The sequence below is a fragment of the Poecilia formosa genome, unplaced genomic scaffold (assembly GCF_000485575.1).
Source record: "Poecilia formosa unplaced genomic scaffold, Poecilia_formosa-5.1.2 Scaffold66, whole genome shotgun sequence".
Taxonomy (NCBI): domain Eukaryota; kingdom Metazoa; phylum Chordata; class Actinopteri; order Cyprinodontiformes; family Poeciliidae; genus Poecilia; species Poecilia formosa.
The window spans coordinates 1,401,785-1,424,712 of record NW_006800005.1 but is presented as its reverse complement, the minus strand read 5'-3'; the positions used below and the strand labels follow the sequence as shown (position 1 = coordinate 1,424,712).

Below are 22,928 nucleotides of genomic sequence, written 5' to 3'. Positions count from 1 at the left end.
TTGGACAGCTGACAGCTGCGTTGCGTGTACGCCTATGTGCGAGCCTTGGATAGTGGAGTGGGGAGTCACTGGTGTTTGAAATGCAATGAGGTGCTTTTGAAAGGAGCTCCTGTCACAGGTAAAGCAGAGTAGCGAGAGCAAGAAGTGTATGGTGATAAAAGGAGGAGAGGAGAAGTGCCCGTGCTTTAGGGGTGGCATTTGGTATCTGAGGGCTTTTTGCAGGGGGCTGAGGAAAGCACTCAACGGCGCACACGCCAAAAACACAAAAGCCGCCGAAACATACATGACCGCTTTGATCCTTTTTGGGAAAAAAGCCCTCAGATTTTGGGAGGACCAAAGTGAAAAAAAAAAATTTTTTTAAAAAGGCCTTCTTCTTTTTTTCTTTTCATTTTAGGACCAAAAGAGTGCGTGGGGGTTGCTTTGTTTAAGCCCAGAACAAAGACTTGACTTCAACGCTCAAGGTGATCGAGAGATGCTCTTGATGTTCTCCTTGCTTTCATGCATACTGTAAGGATAAAGATATGCCTTTTATAAATCAATAACTCTCGTATCAAGTGCCCGTCTATTGGCGAGGCGACGTCCTCCCCCCCCGTATCGCCGCGCGTCCTCCGCCGAGGAGTCTCCGCCCACTCTTCACGAGCCACCGGGTGCCACGGCTGGTTTAAAAAATATCGCTTTCGTTCAAATCCCGCTCAGTTTATATATGTGGGTTTAACGTTGAATTTATTAATGTCATGCCCTTTCGGGGGAATGTGACTAATTATGAGAGAACAGTTTAAAGGAGAATATGTCACCGGAGTGAACTTACATAGCTGTTTCATCTGTCAACACTTTGAAACCGCCTCGCGCTGCTTTCACATTTGGGCTCTTACTGTTGGTGATTAATCAATAGACACCTCTCCAGCGCCGGCCCTCTTTTCTTCTCCTTCTTCCTCCAGATGGGGAATTGATGACAGACACAGAAAAGGACAGCCTTTGAAACTGATGTCAGGATGTCTATGTTTTCCCACGACAGATTACAGCCAGCTTTTACTCCCCCTCCCACCCCCCTGTTTTTTTTTTTTTTTTAAGAGCTGCCAAAACACCTATCTTCAAGCAGAAGTGCTAAACCACCATTTGAAAGTAAGAAAGTAATAAGAGGATGAAACTGCTGAATCTTTGCCCGTGGGTTTGCTTGCTTGAGAGGTATAATTTGGCCGAGAATACATGGAGGAAATGTAAAATGAAATCTCTGAGAATTTATGGCTGTGCCGGAGCGTGCATCCGAAAGGTCATAGCTCTGTCATTTAAGAGGAGATTTCAATAAAAGGCTTGGCCCTATCTCCAGAGAGACACTCCAGCTGTGTGGAGGGGAACGCTGATGGAGAACCGGAGGGGGGGTGGAAGTGAATCTGAAAGTAATCGCACCGCTTGAACTCGTTCACATTTTGTAGTAATTGTTGAGGTTTTGTTTTGGGTTTAACCAGGATTTGGACGTTATAATTTAATATAAGCTACTGCTTTAAGTTTTTATTGTTGTTTCATTTATGCATTTGTTGACTTTTAATAGAAGGCAACATTTCCCATGATGCCTCAGAAGTAGGGGAAGAAGACTTTAGCCAGACAAGAAAGATGGCGGAGAGAGGAGTTCCCACACTCAGTCGTAAATCATTACGATTGTGATTCATTTGCCCTTTTTATTCTCAAAAGTTCATTTGAATAGCTGACATGGCTCCTTCTGATCTTTGGATTTGTCAGATATACAACAGTCGCACCGTAACCGCAAACATTTACGTACATTTTTGGGATTTAAATAGGCCGAACAACACAAAGTAGTACACAGTAGTGAAAATAATAAGACAGAGTTGTCAAGCAACTGTGGTGAGATTTTTTTTTACTTTTCGAATTCACATCAAAATAAAATCCATTGAAAGCATAAGTCACATCAATCAATCAATCAATAGGTTGGGTTTATTTGTAACCGTCTTGTTACTTTTCAGCAGCAAGGCAGTTCGAAGTGCTTTACATTGTAAAAATACAAAGTCATAGAAGACAACAGACGGTCAACAATAAGAAAACCAGTAAACATTATAAGGTTTGCCAAGTGCCACCATTACACATCAAAATGTTGGTCAGTGTTTCATTTATTATCGTGGTTCGAAAACAACTCTAAACTGCCGAGGTTTCAGTCTAGACTGAGATCTAGACAGTCTAGATTTAAAGGAACTCAGTGTTTCAGCTGTTTTGCAGTTTTCTGGAAGTTTGTTCCAGATACGTGGTGCATAGAAGCTGAATGCTGTTTCTTTGTGTTTGGTTCTGGTTCTGTGGATGCAGAGCAGAACCAGAAGACCTGAGAGGTCTGGAGGGTTGATACAACAACAGCAGATTGTTAATGCATTGTACATTATAAGTACAATGCATTAACGGGTCAATGCGGGTCTGCTTTACTCTAACTTGTCCTCAGTATAAATCCAGCTGCTCTGTGAGGGTTTAAATACAGCAGGAGCATCGTTCAATTATCTGAAGCTGAAAGAGCGTAACCCACCGCTAAACCTTCTCAAATGTAGCCGGGCAAGAAAAACATTAGCCAGAGAGGCCCCATGGTAACTATGGAGCAGCTGCAGAGATACACAACTCAAATGGGAGAGAGAAGAAAGTAATTGTTAAAATTGTCATAAAAAGCTGCATTTAAAAGCAATTACTGCGGATATGAAACATGTGGAAGAAGTCGCTTTGTACTAACAAGACCAAAACCTCTATTCATGCAAATCCAAAAGGTTTCTTGTACAACTTCACCAACTTCCAAAGGAGAAGGGTCAGAGATGTGACGTGGCAAAGACTTCAGCAACATCCGAAGTGCTAAGAAACAACCTTATTTAGCAGGCCGACACGTTTCAGCTTCTGGCCGTCTTTAGTGATCCTGACTGATGGCCCTAATAAATGCCACAAGTGGAAACACATTGGTCTACTAATAAACGTCTGTCCTCCCTGCAAAACACCAATTTAGTTGGAAACCTCACATCGCCCTGAACATTTTAGGCTGATGTAAAACGCTGTGGTGGCAGAGTCATTCTTTCCTCCGGGCAGGCCCAGAGTAGCCGGTCAGAGTTGTTGGTGAGACAGATGGGAGCTAAACAGCAAGGCTGGAAGAAAACCTGCTACTGGCCGCAAAACACTTTAGTCTGCGGAGCATATTCATGCGTTACAATAACCTAGCTAAAGCTCAGACCTAGATGTATTTGTGAAAATGCGGGCAGGACTCGACTATAGATGTTCGCAGCCTGAGCTAGAGCTGACTGGGAATTCAGTCTTTTGGTGGAAACGCACTTCACAAGGCTTTCATCTGGACTTGCATAAAAGAAAAAGGCAGAAGGTGTTTAGTTAATGGGGACAATTTGGAAACTTCTCATGCTACACTGGGATTTAATTTAGGGGCATCAGAGTAACGTAAGTACTTCAATCCTCTTGAGATTTTTATTTCTATGAAATTTCAAGAGACAAATGTCAATTCACAATGGTGCTTACATGAGAAGTTCGGTATTGTAGAAGAGACCTCATAATGTGTTGGCCTTTCGTATCGAATGCCAGTGGAATAAAGACCATTTCTTTTAATGTAACGTGATACATTAAAGGTGTGAATAAATAATTTCCAAGAGGACGCTGTATCGAGCTGAGGAGAGGAGGAAAAAAATTGCCCTAGTTAACTCCTAATACCCCTGGAGATCAAGCATACACTCAAGAAGGGTTAAAAGAAAAGAAAAGAAAAGAAAACGGTCTCTCCAGTGGAGCTGGTGAGCATTGTTGACAGCATTGATCCAGGATTCCTCATTATGGAATGAGAGAAACCCCTTCAGCAACGTCACCCTGGAGAGCGATGGAGTTAGACAAGGGGATTGAGAGCGAGAGGGGAGGAAAGAAACGAGGAGGAAAATCGAGAAAAAAAAGGGGGGGGAGGGGAAACGTGGGGCAAACCGGGAGAATATTCTAGGAGGAAACTCAAAACGAACGGACAGAGCAGGAGGAAATAAAAGGAAGATCGTCAAAGAGCTTTGCTGTAAACGGTTGAGTGAATAATTGTTAGTTTGTAGTTACAGTGTGCAACAACCCTCCTAAATTGATCACCGTCCAATCGATCACAAAGTACACGGAGTTCTGAGAAGAAGAGAGGGGAGGGAGAAAAAAAAGTAAGAAAATACTCAGCCGGCTTTGCTTTCTGAAAGCACAAGGAATGAGGAACCTGCTCCCGGAGCCGGACTCCAGCTGTGAAGCGAAGTAGTGCATGTGTACCTAAAATCCGATATTAGCGCTGAGGCTTCTGGCAGCATTAAGGCAGGGATTGCGTAACGGAGCTACCTCCTTGTTTCACGACGGCACGTGACCTCACATCCCAGCCGCTTTTCGGAGGAGGGCTGTGCAGAAATAACCGCCCCGCGGCTCATAACCCTGCAAAGAAAAGTGTGAGAAACCAGGTGAATGACGGACACCTCTCCACTTGGATCCCTCTTTCCTGCGCTCCTGCGTTTTGGCATTCCTCCTGTTTTCTCACGTTGCAACAAAACTCTCCTGGTCCTCTCCCTCAGCTGTGCTTTCCACTTTCTCCAAATGGGGCAGGAATAATTGGATCTGCAAACATTATCTCATGGAGCTGCTTTCCTTTTGTTTCCACCGACATTCTTCTTGTCTTTTTTTTTTTTTGCCCAATGAGATGGTACTTAATGAGGTTATAACGTTTAATGTGATTTACACCATAATAAGATGACATCAAATTTAATGTAACTGACATTATGTCTGAAATGCACTCTAATAGGCACTACTAGAGCATCTGTGGCCCTAATGATGCTTATTATCAAATAAAATGTCGGCCGGTTTCACTTCCTTAACTTTACTTAGCCTGAAGGCTTGTGACAGATTCGGACGCAGAGCCTCTCTGAACTCCAAGCGCGTCGAGGATGCAAAAATCCTCCCCCTGAACTTTTCACCAGACGTGTTTTCCGGGAGAATATGCAAGGCCAGACCATAACCGCTCCTCCCCGCGTCCATTATCTCGCCTCTGTAGGCCGTAATGGTAGAAAAGGAATCACAGTAAAACACTGTGACATTTCAAATTTCTGCATTGAGCCCCGGTTGTCAAGGAGATACCTCGGTGAGATGTGTCGGAGGGAAGGAAAAAAAAAAAAAAAAAAAAACGGGGAAGTGCTCTTTTAAGAGAGCGTTTACCCAGCCACTGGAGGTGTAATGTGCCTGCCATTAGGACTCTGCAGGCAAACATGGAGTTTCTGAAACGCGCGGGCTTTCCAGCGCGAGCCGGCACCTCCTTCACAGGGCTCTTGAAGACGCTGGATTCCTAATCAAAATCCGAGATTGTTTCCCGCCGGCGGCTGCGGCGGAGGAACGAGGAGCAGTTCCTGTTTGAGGTACTTGAGCTGCGTCTGAGAATTTCCATTTTCCTGCTTTCAATTTTTTTTTTGGCTTCCATAGTTTCAAATTGCCCATTTTATTTTTCTTTTCTGTTATAAGGGGTTGTGTGCATATAACAGATGTCGAAAATGCAGCAAATACTTCAGTAAGTTGTCTTTAATTCGTTACTTTGTGAAAACGGCGCTTCCTCACCGTCACCTCATGTAAAAAAGAAAAAAAAGCTAAAATGTATTTTCTTTTCTCTGCGTCTTACAAGTACCTTGCAAAAACCTTGATACACCTTGAATTTTTTCTTTAGTGTTGTACAAAAAAAGAAAGAAAAAAAAAAAAAGAACAGCCACAAGCCGACGATGACTTTATTGGGATTTTCTATAATAAACCAACATACAGTCCACTGTATGACTGTAAGCTGAAACAGAAATGATGGTGTTGTGTGCAGCCCGGTGAGAGCCAACACGCCCATTTCACTTTAAGCTCCTTTTACTGCTCACATCTGTTCTCTTGCACATCCAAAGGCCGACATTGTTTCTTGTTCTCCTCAATCAAACTTAGTGGACAGCATCTGTACATATCTGTTTTCAAGTTATGCCAAATATTCTCAATAAAATATTTGTTATATTCTTTAACTGGACCACCGTAACATTTGGCTGTGCTTTGCTCACAGTTACTCCGTTATAGCTCTGGTTTTGTCTTCAGGGTTGTTGGTGAACCTTTGCTCAAGTTTGAAGTCTTTACGAAATGTCTTCTAGGGGTTTTTTTCCCCACAATTTGCTCTGTATTAAGCTCCACCCACTTTCACACACAGCCTTTTCCAGCCTAACCTGTCCCTGTAACATGATAATAGGGTAAACTTGATAATAATGTACTGAGTTATATTTTTGTCATTCATAGTGGCCAAAGTGGTAGGACAATAAAGGAAGTTGATCCAAAATATCAATACCAAAATATCCGATATCAGTATCGGATCAATACTAGCGTGGTTCTATCAATACTAACCCTCTTTTGTTTTTGTATCAGTTTCTGTGTTTTGATTTGCTGTCAAATGACTAATTTCTGCTCTTTGAAGATTTTTTTGCTTCTTATTGTTGCTGTTTGTCATGTTTATATGTTAACCTGTTTTGTAGATGTAAACTTTGTCATAGGTTTGAACAAAATGAGTGAAACAAAAAACAAGAAAACAAACAAAAAAAATCATGTAAAGGTCAGAAGTTTGGTTTTATGTTCAACTTAAAAAGTATCAGTATCAATATCAGTATCGTATTGGCGATACTGGCCCTGTATTTACTTGGTAACAAATCGAAAGAAGAATGCGCATCATCCCACATCTCTATTGGATCCTGTTCAGGGATACAAATGAACATTTTCTCATTTTTAGCTTTAAAACATTCAAAACGCATTGATTTTTCTTCCATTTCACAAATGCACCATACTTTGTGTTGATCTCTCGAATAAAACCCGTTAACATTTGTCCGCATTGTGCGGCGAAACGTTACAGGAAGTGAGATTAGAGGGAAAAAAAGATGAATCCAAAAGTCTTGGTCAACTAACAGCTCTCCAGTCTAGTTTCCCTGTGAGTCATACATAAATTATAAACTGTGCATTCCAGTTGTTTAAGCAGCTGCTCATCCATGCTGCTGCCACAATGTGCCTGTAAGCATCAATAATCCCACAATGGCTATCAGTCACACACACAACAATAGGTTTGATTGCTCCTAGTTGCCAATCCTTGGCTACTGCTTGGGCGACGCATCCAACTTCCTCTCCGTCCGCCGTCAAAAACGAGAAACGCACAGGTGACCTCCACGTCGGAGACGGAGGCTTTTATTAAAACGTCTTCCATCCATTAGATCACTTCCCCCTCCGCGTGCGGAGCTGCCGGACTCGCGGCCTCCATTTAGAGCAGGCCCGGTGATGGAAGTGACAGAAAGTGCCAAAACCCATTGGTGATAAAAGATGCATACCGCCGTGTTGTGCTGGGGATACGGCAAGACAGGCTGAGAGGCAGATAGACTGAAGCAGCTGTCATAGTGGTTGTTTGTAGCCCCGTGCGTATGGTGCTTTGGGGAAATAATAAACTGCATCATTAGAACGCCTGTCATTCACCAGGAGTATGCATAAGAAGTGGCTGGAAAAACCCACACCAAGGCATCACACAGAGAGCACGGGTTAGACTCGTTAGGTGGCTCATTTAGCAGAGAAAAACAGCTTTTATGGGATGATGTGCAGGTGCAAACGCACACCGGCGCCCAGCGGAGCTATAAATTAGTGTCACGTTCTCCGCGTTAAAGCTACGAGGCAGACTTCTCCGAGGAATCAATCACGCTCCCTTTAGATACAGTTTGCATCTAAAACAATTTTGGGTTTCTTTCTGTCTTGCTTTTGAATCTGTATTTAATTTAGCTCAAATCTAGCCTCCCAAAAATAGTTTGTTCATGTCTCCGGTGACATCTCAGAAGGCAGAAGGTCAGATGTACATTTTCTGGTTATTCTGTATTTTTTTTTCTGTATTGGTATGTTTTAATACAGAAAAAAAAAAAAACTCTCTCACTCCAGATTCAGAACGAAGAAGTTAAAGAAATGCAAGTTCAGACTAAATCCAGGCCTTACTGTGCTGCACTATGTAAGGTGACGGAATCATAAAATAGCTTTTCATCACTTCCCGTGTCTCAAAAATGCAATTAAACCAACAAGGTGTAAACATTTAGACATATTTATACCAGTTCAACTTGTAAGGCGGATCATTGTCGCTGCTTATTTTAGCTTCTGCCTCAATCCATCGTGGCACGGAGGGACATCCAAGTCTAACTCTGGTTCAGACATGCAAGGTTGAATCCGTTTCCCCATCGAATGCAAAGGAAATGATTTGGTGTCCATGGGAAAGTGATGCCAGGAATTGATTTGGCTTCTGGTGGTTCTTAATATCTTCCCAAATACGCACAAAGCAGAACTGAGGTAAGGTGAGTTATTTTTTTTAATTTTTTAAAAACATTGTATTTTGGAAAATCCTGCAGAAGAAATCCACAGTTACTCTACTGTAGGTTTACTGTACAAAAAAAATAACCACTGAAAAAGGTCTTTGAAAAATAAAAAGAAGTTTTACCTCCCTAAATCCATGAAGACGGTTTTAAGTGTCCTACGCTAAGCGAGAATATCATCGAAAAGTTAATCTTCTGCAGTAATTCAACAAAAAAACTAAACAAACAAACAAAAAAAAAAACGTTAAGTCCATATATTACCTAGTATGATTACAAACTGAGCACATATTTATTGATGTTAGCTGGATGGTTGTGGCTTAGAACTGACAAAACCCCCAAAATGTGTTGCTGTTTCCCCCAAAAATGTAACTAAACAACACAATTTCTTTCTCACCTTTTTTCTTCCACTCAACCTCCCATTTACTTGTAGCACCCTGAAAACATCCAGCTTCTTTAGCAAGAAACATGTAATTCTTTCTCTGTGTGGAGCTGCAAAACCATGTGCCTGACATCTGCGTTAAAAATGACGTTTATTTCCCTTTTGACTCTTAATAAACGACAGCAAACGCCTGGAATGAGACTTAATGAATAATTCTATCAGTTCCTAACTTATCGAGGTGCCTCCGGATGAGATATTTCTCCTCTCACCACAGCAGCTCTCTGGCCTGTTGATCACTGGAACAGTTTTTTTTTTTTTTTCTGTTTGTCACTTTCCTAGCTGCCTGCTTCCGCTGCTCCGCTTCCAGGCAGAAACACAGTGAACTTTGTGATGGTGAGTCAGCACTCTGCGGGCCCGCGGCGCGGCCATACGGCAGCACCTGAACGACCCGAACCGGCGGTCCAGACGACCTCCTGACGCCAGTGCGCGTTATTTTCTTTTTCTTTTATTTCTTTTATTTTAGTGCCCGTGTCTGTGCCACACCCCCTTTCCAATCGGAGCGGTGGTACGATCCAGGCAAAGTGCTCTAGCAGCACCGAGCCTCTCACCGGCAGCTCCAGCAGCATCAGCCTCATTTGGGTTCAACCGCGGCTAAACGCACCGCGCCGGACTCCATACACTATACTCCCTCCTTTACATACATATACACGCACACACACACACACACACACACACACACGCGCGCTCTCTCTCTCTCTGTCTCTCTCTCTCACAGTGCAGCACAGCACGACTGACTGACTGACTGACTGACTGGTTTGTTTGCTGGCGCACAGCCTCTGCAAGGAGATCCCTTCCTATTCCGCGCAAATCGTTTCGTCGTCCTCTCTGTCGGCATTCGGGAGCGAGCAGCAGCATCATCAGCATCAGCACCGCCACCTCCGAGCCAGACCATCACATTTTTTAAACAGGAGCACATTTCCAACAAGAAGGAGGAGGAGGGAGGAAGAGGGGAAGGTTGGTTTGCTCAAGTCTTTCAGCATCTGCAAGCATAGAGTCGGACTAAAGGAATGGCTTTACGTCGGAAAGGTGAGCGACGTCTTTAGTTTTTGGCCTTTTATTATTATTATATATTTTTGTCTGTACGGGGGATGGCTGGCTGTAGTGCGTCTCGGCTGCGATGCAGGAAATGCTTATTATCAGCTGTTCTGCGGTGCTGTATGACCCACTGTGTGTGAATGTGTTTGCATATGAAGCAGAATGTAAGGGAAAAGACGGGGTACGTGAATGCGCGCGTGTGTGTACGTGCTGCTCCTTTTCTATATAAATCGTCAACACCCCCCTTGGTTTATTTGGAAGAGTGGGGGACACGGAGTGACTTTGTTTCCAGCGGTCTGAACGATGACAGTTCATGGGGGGTGGCGGGGAGAGTGCGGATCAGCAGCCGGGCATGCCTGCTTCATGTGTCCCTCCACCTCCTCCGTACCCCCTCCTCCTCCTCCTCTTCCTCCTCTTCCTCTCGCCTCCTCTCTGCAAACTGCTCGCTTCGCCTTGAGTTGTTTTCGCCTCCACTTCTGACTCTCCTATCTAAAGCGCTCAGAACCAGACGGGGTGCAGATCTCAAATCCCCCTCCTCACCATCCCCTCTCACACACACACACACACACACACACACACACACACACACACACACACACACCCCGCCAGCATCAGCAGCCTTCGCTCGATTGGCCCGGGCTGTGTGTGGTTACAGACATGAGCACCAGCGCGGCTCCAGCAGGCACGTCAGGACACATTTGAACACCGTGTGCGCCGATCTGATCCGCAGCCGAGCGTCTGTTTTCTTTTCTTTCTTTTTTTTTTTAATCCCTTTTTTCCCCCTGCAACTTCTTCCAGCACTGAACGATGCTGCAGAAGAAGGAGGAAAAAAAGACTACAAAAACATATTTATTAATATTTTATTAGAAAGTGCGTGGGGGCAACAATAATTAAAACCCAAATGGATATATATATATATATATATATATATATATATATATATATATATATATATATATTTGTTGTTGTTGATAAATTCTAATTAATGTGCACAAATTGCACCAAGGATGGACATGCTCTGTTAGACCTGAATTAGACCTGCTCACTGCTGCTCTCCTTCACAGTGGATTATGAATAATTGCTTTGAGTAAACTATAGTAAGGGAGGGGGGAAAAAATACAAATAAATAATACATTATGCTTGTGCAAAAGATGGAAAAATGGATCATAGATTGGGGGGAAGAAAAGAAATCTGAAGGATTCTGAAGTGAGGGATTTTGTTAGCTAAGCCTTATTTTACTATGAGCTATTAGATTTGAAAAGATGCAAATCGTCCTCAGGGATGAGACGGCCTGCTTCTCCTGCAGCCACTGCTTGTTCTGGATCGGTTAGATCTACGTTTGAACCTGTAGGATCTGAACATAGAAATCAACCCTGGATTATTCCTCCTCCATCTTCTGGCTCAGGTTGGGCGACGAGGCACTTTGCATCTGACTCTTCCAGGGTGTGTATGTTTATGGAAAGCCATAAAGGCAATAAATAAATGAAGAAATAAAATCTGATTTGTTTGAGCAATTTAGAGTAGCCTGAGTTTCTGATTTAAAAAAGAAGAAAAAGACATTTGAGGGACGATTTCCTGAAAATTGTCTTCTGCCATCAGAGTGTCCTCGCTACTCTTCCTACGCGTTAGCATGACGTTTGTTAAAAAACAAAAATCAAAGTCAGGTTTGGGCATCAAGGCCCGTTAAACTCTAATATACAGATGCACTTATCAGGGCCTTCTTGACTGGTCCAGATTTTTATTTTATTTTTTATTTATTTATTTTGTAAGGTCAGATCTGCCAATTCCAGTTATCTAGATTTCTCAATCCTAGAAAGTCTTTAACGCAGAAAAATGGTAGACAAATGTGTTGCAAGTGATGAATAAATGAGGCAATTACAAGAATATCCCAATTTCTACATCAAAGCATATGTTAATAACCTTCATTTGATCTTCTTTCTTTTTTTTTTTTTCGTTACCACACTCAAGTGAGTTGTGTAAAGAAAAAAAACAACAAAAAAAACCGCATGTGCTGTTGCCGGATGTGTTTACAGACAGAAAACGATGCCAGTGCTTCGTTTCCGATTCATTTTGAAGCGAAACGAATCGCGAGTTCAGCCTGACGCTCGCAGATCGGTGAGGGGGAAAAAATATACATATCGTCCGATTCCACCTCTCGCGATGCGATCGGTGCGATCTCTGAGCTGAGCATGTCACCGTTGCTCTTGAAGCGTAACAGCTTAGCAGATGTTGCGTCAGGGCAGTCCTTTGCACTGTTGATGTTGTGATGATGTGTGTGATTAATAAAATGCACATAGAGGATGTTGGCTTACACACACGCACACACACGCACACACACACACACTTCTTTTCTGTGGGTTTCACCCCATTCACACAAACATCTGCTCTCTGCATAGGGAGATGATTTAGATGTATGGAGGCAGCGGCGGTGGGATGATTGTAGTGTTACGTTTAAGTCTGTCATATCTGGGCCTCGTAGCTCTCTGCTGTTCCTGGATCTTTCTTTTGCTTTTGAGGCCCTGCAGGGCTGCTGCACGCAGATTAACTGCATGTTTTCCCGTAGCACACCTCAACAATTAGAGGGGCAGGCTTTAGAGCTGAAGCGTCACGTCAGCAATCATGTCACACGCCACAGAGGAGGCGTTTCTGTCAGTAAGCCACCCGACCACCGGCCTGTCAGTCATGTTTTCAGATCTGGAGGTCTTCCCCTTCTCCTCTTTTAATTGTTTTGAGGTTGTTGTGTTTTTTTTCTTCCCTTCTGTTTTTTTTTTATTTTTTTTATTTTTTTTTTTATTGTTGGTTTGTTTTTAGTGGGGAAGGTGCATATGTGCGTTTTGGAAATTCAAAGTGGCTTGCTCTGTGCTTCTTGCCTTGGAGTCGCATCATTATTTCAGTGCAACTTCCTGCAAATTTAGCCCCGGAGTGCCGATTGTTAGGGCTACTGGCATGTTGCCCCAGCTGGTGTGCAGGTCCCATTGTCCCCAGTTAAAAAAGAACAAAAACACCTCTTACTGCAACATCTTTCTTTACCTCCTAATAATTTGTATTTTTCAGAAATGTGAGCGATATCACATGGCCTTTTGGATAGTGCATAGCTGTGTGAGACAGCGGGGGAGTTTTTTTTTTTTTGTTATCCATCCCTGCATTATTTATGAATTTTCATTCCAGGAATGCAGTAGCCGCTGGCACTGTAATGCTTCCCCTCTCGCATGGAATCGCTCACACACGCTTCTCTTTTCTGACCGAGAAGTTCCCAGCAAAATGATAGAAAAAAAAAACCTCTTCAACAAAATCTGGGGTCACGAATTAGAAGGGAGAAAATTCATCCGAGAGCGTATGATACTTAATTCTGCAGTCAGAGCTTGAACTGGCAGCCAATATGAGGCCCATATTGCTCCCGCCCCAACCCACCTCCCCCTCGTCTCAATGTCCGTCGCACAAGAGAAATTCAGTTGCTTCGAAAGCACCGAAACGCGTTCGAGTGTCTGCCACCCTGCTGGTCGTTTCAAAGCGAAAAGGCGAACGATTGGAAAGCTGGACTTTTTGCAAACCAGTGATTCTTGAGAATAGGGATAAAACAGGTCCTATGGATAAAGCACCAGATTTGAATAAAATATACACAAAATATCATTTTTTTCAAATATCTGACTAAACTAACCTGGGTCATGTGAGCACAACAATGAATGTTTTCCAGGTGTTTGCTGAATATTTTTTTTATTTTAAACATTGTAGTTGGTGGATCATGCCTGTAAAAGCCCTTGTGCAGGAGCAGAACTCAGTACATTATAATAGTTTAAAACAATTAAAGGAATACTACGATAATATATTATGACAATGAAGTATAAGTATTGATATAAATAATTATAAAAGTATCAATAAATTGAATTTAAAATCATTTTTATATATTTTTCAACTTTGTTGAAATTTGTCCCTAGTTTTTGTCAACACCATCAGAAATGAAAAGAATGTAAAAAAAATCAGGCATTATTGGGGGGCACCAGAACGTCTGAGGACCCCATGATCTCTTCCATTATCTTCCTTTGCTAAGAGGGCTAGTTAGCTCTGGTTAGCTTAAGTTATTCTTTAGTTTTTTTCTTCTGTTTTATTCCTAAGTTGCTTGTCACAACCATGATGTGTCAACACCATAACTGACAATTTACAAAACTTTGATGAAATTTTGTGAAATAAAAACTTAATTTTGGTATAATGTAAAGATTTCATGGACCTGATGAGCTACAATATGGCCTCCTTCAGAATAACAACATATAAATTGAGGTAGTTTGGCATTTCGTCAACTACATCAGAGTAGTTGACTCTTTCAATGAAATTGTTGTCAAATCTCACTTAAATGTGCAATTAATTCATTTTAATGTGTTTTACATAAATTGCATTACTTCACATGTACCAAGTATTTCTTTTTACTCACTAGTTTGTCACCTTCAGTTCTGTGTCAACTCCGTCAGATGGACTTTTTGTTGTTTTTTGTTTTAAATAATATTTCTATCGTTTCTTGAGAAGCATTTGTCTGTAAAATGAGTAAAAATATCACTAATAGGGTCATTAAAAAATTATTTTATATTTATTTTTGTCAGATGGTGATGACAAAGTTCTGGGTCAGGTCGATTAAAAATGTAATTAAAAAAAAAATCTTGCAACTGGGAGCCTGCACATTAGCATCTTTACATTTCCAAAACATTATTTGTCATAATTACATACATAAGGTTGAGAAATAATGATAAAAAAAGAAATGGGAAAATGTAAAGCCATTTTGTCCCTACTCCAGAATCACTGAAACACAAACGCTGAGACGTGGCGCCACTGTTCACCTCCGAGCGTTCACCTGCTCCCTCCACACATCCCGCGGGGATGATGGGAGTTGAACGCCACGAAAAGCAAACTGCCAGCACTGTGACATTAAAAATATATCGTCAAATTACCCCAGTAAAAAAATGTTCCTGGAGATGTCCCAGTGTTTACCAAATATATATGCACTGAGGATATCAGAGTCGTGGATGGATCTGGGCTTCAGATTTTACCGCAGTGTTTTAAAGTATTTATTGCAATAACAAAAAGAAAGGAAATGAAAAGTGTTACTCCATCAGTCTTTTCTGGCTGTAGCTTCATCACTTTAAATAGTTGGAACTAATCTCCTACACCCTCCACCTTTATGTGGGCTTCAGGTTGGGTCTTCCAATGTTTAGCTCTATAAATTTGGTTCCTACGCCCTCCGGCTGACCCCGTCCTCCCCATTCAGTCCTTGCTAATAGTCCTCCTCTATTAAAAAAGTAAGCAAGTTATAAAGTTCCAAAAAATTATGGTTTTAATGTAGGAATTAGGTCTTCAACAGATGTATGAGGCTTTAATTTTTTTTTACTTTAAGTCGTGTTTTAACGTGACATATTGCGTTTTGGGGTGAAAAAAAAAACAACAAAAAACTCTTGGCGCTAATTTGCTGCCAGTTTTTGTTTATTTCAAAACCTAATAGAAAAAACTGGAGAATTTTGGTTTATTCATTTATATGGAGGTTCGTGTTTTATTTCTTTATTTGTTCTTTGCAGTGATAAACGTCTGACGCCCATCCCCTGCTCTTAACCCCCTTAAACTCTATATTAGCATGAAGTTATTATGAGATTAGAACCAGATTATGTGTGGGCCCTGTCTGTCCACCACCAAAAACACAATGTTCATAAAAAAATAAACATGGCAAACATGTCTTTTAAAGATATATTAACCTTCTATTTATCGTTCTAAATTGGTAATTATGAGATATGTCTAAGAAATTGCTTACAGATTTTTATTTATTTATTTTCCCCTCTATTCGCCAAGTGACAAATTGCGTTTTGGAAGAAATATCTTAGTACTAATGACTTTCCTGCTGCCAATTCTCATTTATTTCATCACCTATTGGCAAAAGCGGAATAAATTAATTCATTAATTAATTTATTAATTTCAAGCCTTCTAGATTGCTTTCTTTGGTACGATACCTTCTTTATCTGTTTGCTCCTCAACCAAATGTTGTTCTCTCTTTATGCTGGGAGCGACTTAGAAGGCAACACCAGCGGCGTCCCAACCAGAACCAACTTCGGCTACCGTAGCGCCAAAACCACACACACTAAGGCAGGTTCACATGCGCACACCCGCACTCACAGGCCGGAGGGGGTCTGCTGTGAAGCATCCTGGGTGTGTCTCAGCCGGCGTCTCCTCTGGAGTCTGTTGTTCCTTTCGTTGGGCTACGGGCAAGAGTCAAAACCTTAGAGAGAAAAAAAAAACAACCAAATGACAAAAAAATGATGAGTGTTAGGTGAGATTTTAGATTGTGAAAATGCAATCGCATCCCACCTTCCAAAAAGTGATCCTCCTTTCAAATTTTAGCCAGGAGGATGAAACACCAGATAACTAATTATCTGTACAAATGTATACTTTTTGAAAAATAAATGAGTCTTGTGTTTCACTGGAGGTTTGTTACTGTAGTGCAGCTAGCTGAAGAGTTTAGGTGGAGGACTGCTGTTGATGTAACTGTGTGTGAGAACATCAGTTGTAATGAAGACTAATATGACACCGTCATAAACATGACATAACACCTGTCATGAACATGAAGGAGTTTTTATGAATGTTGTCATGAAGTGTCATTTGGTAAATAATGACACTTTTAATGCAAAGTTGCTCTAAAAGTTGCATTAAAAGTCCACTAAAAGTGCAAACTTTGCATTATTTGGTAAATAATGCAAAGTTGCTCTAAAAGTTGCATTAAAAGTCCACTAAAAGTGCAAACTTTGCATTATTTGGTAAATAATGACACTTTAATGCAAAGTTGGCACTTTGAATGGATTTTAATGCAAATTTGCATTAAAAGTGTCATTATTTACCAAATGACACTTCATGACAACAGTCATAAAGAGTCCTTCATGTTCATGACAGGTGTTATGTCAGTCTTATGCACCCTCGTCAAATAAAGGAGACATTTTATTTTATTTTTTTTAGTAATAATCCTTTTTTGTTGCTGTAGATCAAAAAGTAATTACAGAGTCCAAAATATGTTTGTTATATGTTTATATGCTTACAAATTAATGAGTTCATTAATAATCTTGAAGAAAGGATCCTGGAGGTAATGATTATTGAACTATTAGCAAAGATCCTCTTACTCTGCAGTTGTATTTTCTTTACTTTATAAAGACAGTGTAGACTTCGGGTTTTACTAACCTGAAGCTCAAATAAATGTGACTGCAGCTGCCAACTCCGAGAAAGTAAACAAACTTTTTGGGAAACTGTCGCCTTCACTCACACTTAAAGGCAGGCTCACATCCACACACACACACACACACGCACACACACGTTTCCAGCAGGTAAACTTTTATTAATTGAGTTGGTGGAGACAGCGATAGAGGAGAGAAATAAAAAATCAATTTCTGCCTCTCCCACCAATTTTTTACAACATGCTCTGTCCTCCACTTCAAAGAGCACATCTCTTTAGTTAGTGTCGAAATAAGTAGGTTGACATCAGTTGTATTTTGTCCTGCTTTTCTTGCCAAGATGAAACCTGCAGCTCTTTTTTTTTTCCAGCTGCGGTACACGAGAATGATCAAAAACAGATCTGGAAAATATTCAGAAATGATATTTTTAGTTGACTTGAGGTCAACATCAAAGTTCAAAATGTTCTCTTATCCATCTTTAAGCGACTTCGTAGCGGTGTCTCTATAAACTTAACTAATAACTTGGAAGAAAACACTGTATGAGTTGATGCATAGCATAATGCAGCATGCTAATCATAAAATTAATGCTAATGTTAGCATGCTAACGCTGATGTCAGATAGTTGTCTAAATGACACAGTTAAAGCACTAAAACAAAAAAAAATACCCAGTCTGTTTTGTTTGTTTTTTGTAAAAAAATAAAATAAAATAAATAAAAGTGTTATTGGTGTCTGGACAAAACTTGCTATCATTAAGTTGCAATTAGCGGGAACCACACCTCACCTAGCAGCGCCAGCTGAGCCCAGCCCATCACCTAATAGCGACCCAACTGGAGCTCTGCTCATTTCATTCTTTGAAACTGGTTTTGCTGCTGTACAATGGCTGCTGGAAATGAGAAGTGTTTTGTTGTTGGCTGCAAGAAATGTCCATGCACATTCTCCAAATCAAGGTGGACACAGCTGCTTAGCTTCATTTTACTTTTTATTGTCAGACAGTGACCCAACCACATTGCCATAGATAATTCTAGTTTGCACAAATTGTGCAAACTTATTATCTGGAAAGTTAATACGTGGAATATTAACGGCAGGGTTTACCACCAGACTTCGAGTGGAAGAAAGTTCTGTCCCTGCTGAATCAGCAGATTAAAACTTTCTCCCATTCTTAGCTGGACACCTAGGAAGAGCGAGGATGATGTCGCATAACGGGGATGTCCTGTCAGTTTCTGAAACTAGTAAAGGCGCACCAGGGGTCAGTCCAACCTGGATGGGTTGGACTGACCCCTTTTTTGTCTGGACGCCTTCTGGGACTGTGGGTGGGTTGACTTACCTTTAAGAAAGCCCTTCTTGCATCCTTGGCGGCTAAGTTTTAGGGTTACTACTGTGCATCTGTCTGCAGCCATTTTCACATGTATAAAGCCCTAAAACTGCTTGTCCTAGACGAAGCTCAAATTAGGCAAAACTGACCAGAATCTGTGAATGATTTTTAAAATTTTTTTGCAGAGAATGTAATGAACATGTTTTGCATAGTCCAGAAACATGTCCTACGTTGTTCAAGGAAGCATAATAGTTCTCCTTCTTGTTTTAGTCAGTAGGTAGTGGAGATGATTTCAGAATATAAATAAATTGCATCACGAAAAAAGCTGCAGCTCTAAAATACAACTTTTCGGTATGAGAAATTAAACAGTTTGTTCCCTCCCAGTGGTAATATCCTACATATTAACTGAAAGTTGTATTTAGCTACAGCAGTAGATCTTACTTCTCTGAGTGAATGCAGTGCGACAAAAAAAACCCCCGAAAAACCAAACTGGATATAAATCAGATTTGTGTAGTAAAATGAAATGAAATGTGAGTGTTATGAAGACAAATGGTGTTAATTTAAAATGTGTTTTCTGCCAGAAATGGCAGTAATAATGCTGTCGCTCACCTTCCATGTGCATTCTGGTGGATGATGCTAATATATTTCTTTACGCAACAGGCAAGTGGTGCCTGATAATGAAGTGCCTTGCCACGCAAGTAGCATTTTGTAACATAGGAAAACCTGGCTTTACTTACCCACTAGGAGTAGACGAAATGGAAACAAAAATTTATTGCAGCATTTAGAAAAATTGTAAATTAATCAGTTTTTGTCTCTTTGGCTACAAATTAATAATTGCATACAGTAATGTCCTTGCAAAGAGAAAGATAAGCCTACTTCACTTTACAAATTAAATTAACTAGTGCGGTCTTCATTCTATTTTAAAATGTTAACATCCCTGGATGCTTTCAAAAGAGATAAAATAGTACAGTAGCAAAAGTATTCCAATCGTAATATTTGATGGTTTGCAAACACGATCAATAAAAGTTCCTATTGTTTTCATCAGAGAAAGAATAATTATTGTAATGGCAATAATGTTTTTCTTTTTGTGGTACAGAACAAACTTTGACGTCAAAAAGGTTTTGGTGTTCTGCAAAGTGAATAACTTTAAACCCTTTTTCACTTTTGAAAAGTTGGTAAATAAATATATTTGGTGTATTTTGTCACACAACAAAGCGCCTGCACACAAAAAAACACGCTTGACTTTTTATGATCATGTCCAATATGTCTTTATGAATAAGTTACATTCAGGTTTCTTTCTTTTTTCTTTTTTCTTTTTTTTTAAATCAGCCAATAAAATGATTTATTTAGCAACACAAAACTCACAAAATTTACACTGTAGATCCCGGCACTAAACGAGTTCATCTATTTCCTGCTGACTGGTAAATAGCCTCATGTGTATCATCAGTAATATTCATAGCTCTACTTTCTCCAGACGATCATGAATTATTAACTCTCAGAAAAGATGAATTGCTTCAAAATGGTTGTTGATGCATCTCTGCTAGAAGCCGTGTGTTACACAATGGAGTGCGTTAATGTTCAAAAGTTCAAAATGTGTTTCACCGCACCGCTCGGGACGCTTAGTGTTTTAAAATTTAATACCGGGGCTTGATTCAGCCATGAACTTTGGGGACTACATCAAGCATGTGCACCACTGACCAAATTAACTTCATGTTATGAAGACATGCCTTCGTGTTTAGTCCTCATGAACTTTTTACACCCTCAAAATGCCACTGTATTTTCTGTGCAATTACAGTTTCATGCGATGAAACTGACACAGATTGGAAAATAATTCACACCTTTGGAAATCTTGACAAATAAAGATGGTTGTCGGGTCACTGCATTCAACCAGAAGTCAATGCAAGAGGTTTGTTAGAGAAGATTTGAGATTAAACGGAGTTATGAATGTCGAGTGACTCGGCAAACAGTGAAGTTTAGGGCAGCGCCTGTCTCAATGCCTCGAGTTTTGAATGTACGGTACGATGGTGCACGATTCAGTGCATCAGTTAAACATTGAAAATGTATGAGACAACAGTAAATCAATCAAGACATGGCTGTCCACCTAAACTGAGAGGCCAAGAAGGGAGAGATTTAACCAGGAAAGTGGCCGAGAAACCCACGGCAGCTTTGGAGGAGCTGCAACAATCAACACTTTGGATGGTAGGATCTGTCACAAGGTCAAACACTCGTTGGGCTCTCCATAAATCCCTTTAGGGAAGATGTAGCTGTAATGATTCCTTGAATGAATTCGAGTATCTCGATTATTAAAATTCCTCGGGGAAAATGTATCTGCCTCGACGCTTCGTTAAATTATGTTTTATTATTTAGCGCACACCGCGATCCGGCCGGGTGAGTAATCGTGTTGGGCAGCGCTCTCGATGAAAGAGTTGGCAGCATAACGTCCAATTTTCAGTGTTTTTAATCGTTTTTCCGGGGACAAATAAGCCTCCTGAAATTGACTGGTGCAATGTTAGGAGTACGAACAACTCTCAATCTCTCTCATCTGATTACTCGATTAATCTTAAGAATAATCGATGGAGTATTTGTATAAAGGTACGTAGGTTAGAAGAGAGGAAAATGTAACTTTTCACGTCTGGCAGAGAAATAACACTGATTTCATCATCTGCATGATGAAACGTGGTGGTGACCACACCATGCAGTGAGGGTTCATAGTGCTAAACATGGGGCAATCTTGGTATGTTGAAATCTTCCCATAAAAAAAGAGCCTTGGACAAATGTTGACCTTCCAGCTCTCCAAGCTATTTTGCAAAGAAATGTCAATTTCTAAAAAGCTGGTTGAGACAGAAAAAGATTTCCAGCTGTCACTGTGGCAAACGGTATAAATGTCTACAAAGTATTAATTTGTTTCTGTTTGTAAAGTAGTCAGTTTCCTTCCACTTTAGCAAACAGGCATGTGATTTTTGTTGGTCAGCTACACAAAATTGCACGATAATACTTTTGACATTTTTGGTTGTGGCCTGACAAGAAGAACTTTATATCCTCTGCTGATTGCCAGCCAGGATGCCATGCCAAAACAACACAGAGAACAATGATTGGAGAACAGAAGAAGAAGAAGAAGAACCCCCCACCATATCTACTTCCCTTAGAAAAAACCATGACAGCACAGTGCAACCAATTTTCGAATAAAGCTGAGCTAATACAAGTCTGCTGCAGATGTAGCGATCCTGAAATCCCAAACGTTACAGCTGCTGCACCGCGTGACGGGCCGAGCCGATGTGCTCCCAGGAGGAGTCGTTCTCAATATGCTCACATATTGTTTTTCTTTTAATGTTGTTACAGGACACAATGATTCGCCTGAGATGCAACAAAATGAGGGATGCAAATTTTCTAAGGGACGTGCACATTGCCGTTTTGCTTAACAAATTTTCTTTGAAAGGTTAAAAAAAAAAAAAAAAGCAAAGCTACCAGTGGAAAATAGGGTACTGGATAAATAGAGAAACAATGCAAGGTAAATATATATATATGTGATGCTGAAAGGAGAAAAGTGCCTAAAATGACTCTCTGCTACTTCCTAACAACAAATACGTTTTACAATGGGCGCTATTGATTTCAAGCTTATATGATTTGTTTATCTTGAAAATTGCTACGGCTCTTTTCACCGATACCTGAGTGGAAAGCCTTCGGGCTACGACAAACAATGCTCAGATATCCAGCGGCTCCATATTAGATCTTCGCCACACTTCAGAGTTCTTATCAGAGAGCGCGGCCAACCCGCGTGTCACCGCCCGGAGGCGCATGCGCCTCGGACAGGCGCGTGAACGTGATGCGTTCAGGCGGCTGCGTGCCTCAGTGTCTTTCGGTTCATTGAGGCACGAGTGAGAAATAAGGTGAAGTATGGGATAGGTTTTCTTTGTTGTTGTTGTTGTTTTTTTTTATTGGACTATAACAAAAAGTCCCCGTCCTTGAACGTTAAACGCTGTTTTGGCTTCCGTCAAAGATGACAAGCATCTCTTTGCGACGGCGTAGATGGAAGATTAGCCCACTTAACTCTCAGAAATCAATCCGCCATGCAGCTCAGGCGCTCCTTGTGGATCTTTTCAGGCGCTCCTCTGCAGGGCTAATGTTCTTTCCTCACTCATTTCACTGTAATCAACAACTTCATAAAGGGGGGACGCGCAGGAAGGAAGTAACTGTCTGAATCGCTAATCGCCAAATCTAATTTCTGGAATCAATGGCATTGATTAGTCAATTAATTTAGCATCCACAATGCAGCCAGCTCTGCTTTGGGTATTTTGGGAAGGGTTTTAGTGGTCGAATGCATTATTGAGAGAGGCTTTTTACCAAGAAGTGGCTGATGCAGAGAGCTTAGGAGGCTGTCACTCATGGAGTTAAGCTTTATTTGCGGAGCTAGTTAGTGTGAGCAGCCTTCCGGTCCTGCAGTGTGAGGGCCGACGTCTGTTTATTTTACAGGAGAGCGGGAATATCAGTTGTGTTGAACGAGGCTTTGCCTTGTCAAGAATATTGATTAAGCAGCTTTGAGCCTCGTGTTTTGTGTGATCAAATGTCCGCACATCCCTGCA

General features: G+C 41.0%; 1 protein-coding gene across 1 annotated transcript in view; it reads left to right on the top strand.

The window, feature by feature from the left end:
* Window positions 1-9,335: 9,335 nt before the first annotated feature.
* Window positions 9,336-22,928, top strand: part of tenm1 (teneurin transmembrane protein 1) — a 281,619-nt gene continuing 268,026 nt past the window's right edge. Inside the window, exon 1 of the mRNA XM_007554794.2 lies at window positions 9,336-9,837. The gene's annotated coding sequence lies outside the window, so the exon portion shown is untranslated. The remainder of the gene's footprint in view (window positions 9,838-22,928) is intronic.